Genomic DNA, 3,092 nt, shown 5'->3' on the forward strand with positions numbered 1-3,092 from the left:
AGCGGCAGGCAGGGAACGTTGGCTTCCTCCGTCACTGGAGCAAGCAAGCCTCCTGTTCGCTTCAAGCTGCCTGGCTGCTGGCCGCCATCTTGGTTGACAGTTAATTTGCATATCGCCCTGATTAGCCAATGGGAATGGTAGCGGAGGTACGGCTAATTACCATGTTTCTCTATTATTAGATAGGACTAGAGGCCTGGTGCATGAGATTCATGCACTCAGGGGGGGTTCCCTCAGCCCAGCCTGTGCCCTCTTGCAGTCTGGGACTCCTGTGGGGGCGGGAAGGATGTCTGCCTACCAGCTGGCGGACATCCCTCTCACAGTCCAGGACTCTTGCAGTCCGGGACCCCTCGCTTCTTACCGCCTGCCTGCAGTGGAAGCAGGAGAAGCTCCAGCCACCACCTTTGGGCTTGCCAGCTTTGAGCCCGGCTTCTGGCTAAGCGGTGCTCCCCCTGTGGGAGTGCACTGATCACCAGGGGGCAGCTCTACAGTGAGCGTTTACCCCTGGTGGTCAGTGTGCATCATAGCGACAGGTCATTCCTCTGTTCAGTTGATTTGCATATTAGGGTTTTATTATATAGGATAGATTATTAAACCAAGTGAAAGGTTAAAGTGAGTGGTGCATGGGCAGACTAAATAGCCATCTCAGATGGTGATTAAAGAAAATGGAATTTACTTAAGGAACAGGGAGTGGGAGATAGAGATATACAAAGGGAAGGGCTACACAGAGAAAATGGAGCCTTGGAGACAGGTTCAGGGAGTTAGCCCTGAATGATCTGCTGCTGCCATTGCTCCCCTAGTTGCAAATCTCGTGGGGCCCTTAGAGGTTAGGGGATCCATGCCTGTGAGGGAATGGCATGGGCATGCTCTTAGGAGAGAGGGCACACACTGGGTCCTTTGTCCTGAGGTATTTATCTCTTTCTTACAGGTGGAAATCTTAAGGGTGGTCTCAGGGCAGATACTTAATAGAATATCCATCAGCTCTCCAGGTGTGCTCTTTCAGGGTCATGGTTTCCACTGCTTGGTCGGTGCCAGGGCAGGGGTCTTTAGTTAATGTAGCTGGTCCTGAGGCAGCCATGGCATCACTTAAATAGCAGCCAAATGCATGCCCTAAATCAGGGGTCCTCAAACTTTTTAAACAGGGGGCCAGTTCACTGTCCCTCAGACCATTGGAGGGCCTGACTATAGTTAAAAAAAACAACAACTATGAACAAATTCCTATGCACACTGCACATATCTTATTTTGAAGTAAAAAAACAAAACGGGAACAAATACAATATTTGTATTTGCATGTGGCCCGTGGGCCGTAGTTTGAGGACCCCTACCCTAAATGTTGCAAAAAGAAAGGCAAGTGACATCTACTGAAGGTCTACTTTGTGCCAGGTATTGGGTCATTTTATATACATTTCTGAGAAGAACCAACTGACACACATGCTGAGTTTAGAACGTAACCCTGTGTAAGTTGTGGCTCCTCCAATGAGCAGCTGATTATTTGGATCCAATCAAGAGCTGATCTGAATTAGGCTGGAGTGCAGCTTTAGTTAGTTTCAGTTTACCTGGGCTTCAAATGTCCTAAGGGCAAGATATAGTCTGAGGGTCTTTAGGGCCCCTCCTTCTAATGCAGTGGTTCTCAACCTGTGGGTCGCGACCCCTTTGGCGGTCAACGACCCTTTCACAGGGGTCGCCTAAAACCATCCTGCATATCAGATATTTACATTATGATTCAAAACAGTAGCAACATTACAGTTATGAAGTAGCAATGAAAATAATTTTAAAAAAAGAAAAGAAAAGAATTTTATGGTTGGGTCACAACATGAGGAACTGTATTTGAAGGGCCAGAAGGTTGAGAACCACTGTTCTAGTGGGATTTGGACTCAACTATTGGGAGTTGAAGAAGATCTTTTTCTGTCTTTCAGTCCAGGCCTCAGCCTGCTACACTGCCACCCACTTAACCAAAGAGGAAGACTAGCTCTGTGTTTTGGGTTCTTATATATCCTCATCTGTTCCTTTAGTTCATACAGATGTTTAAAGTATCAGTGATTTATTTAAAAAAATATTTTTATTTCAGAGAGGAAAGGAGAGGGAAAGAGAGAGAAAAACATCAAAGATGAGAGAAAATCATTGATTGGCTGCTTCCTGCATGCTCCCTACTGGGGATTGAGCTCACAAACCGTCCCCCCCCCTGCCGCCCCCCTGCATGTGCCCTGACCAGAAATCAAACCCATGACCTCCTGGTTCATAGGTCCACGCTCAACCACTGAGCCACCTTGGCCAGGCAGTGATTTCTTCTTAGCCAAGTAGAGCCCTCTGACTGTGGCAGGCACCATCATTTGCCTGCCCATGCCCAGACTTGGCAAATGCCCCAGTAGTCACTAATCTTTTCTCACTTATGAAGTCTTGTTCCCCTGCTCTAGGATTTAGTTCCTTTATACTACTTTGTGATTTTTGTAAAAATAAATAATAGTATTTTACACATTTTCCCCTAATATTATAGTTGAAGTGGTCATTTGTCGAGACCTTTTAGTCTACTTGGCAGAGGAATTTGGAAGATTAAAAAATATGTTTATTGATTTCAGAGAGGAAGGGAGACAGAGAGAGAGATAGAAACATCAATGATGAGAGAGAATCATTGATCGGCTGCCTCCTGCACATCCCACACTGGGGGGATTGAACCTGCAACCCGGGCATGTACCCTGACCAGGAATTGAACCATGATCTCCTGATTCATAGGTCGATGCTCAACAACTGAGCTACATTGGCCAGACTGGGAGATTTTTTTTAGCCATATTCATATCCATTAAGGTTATCTACACTAATAAAAGACAAACATGGAAATTGACCGTACCTTTGCTATGCCTTAAGCTTCGCCCACCAGCCAATCAGAGTGACTATATGCAAATTAACCCAACCAAGATGGCGGCCAGCAGCCATGGAGCTGAAGGGAGCAGGAGGGTTGGTTGCTCCACTGATGGAGGAAGCCAAGCTTCCCAGCCGGCTCTGAGCTCCACTGAAGGCAACAAAGTTTCAATTATAGAAGGTAAATAAATTCCAGAATAAAAAAAAAAGAAAAAAAGGAGAGGCTGGGAGCTTCCGTC

This window comes from Myotis brandtii, unplaced genomic scaffold, assembly GCF_000412655.1.
Source record: "Myotis brandtii unplaced genomic scaffold, ASM41265v1 scaffold165, whole genome shotgun sequence".
NCBI lineage: Eukaryota > Metazoa > Chordata > Mammalia > Chiroptera > Vespertilionidae > Myotis > Myotis brandtii.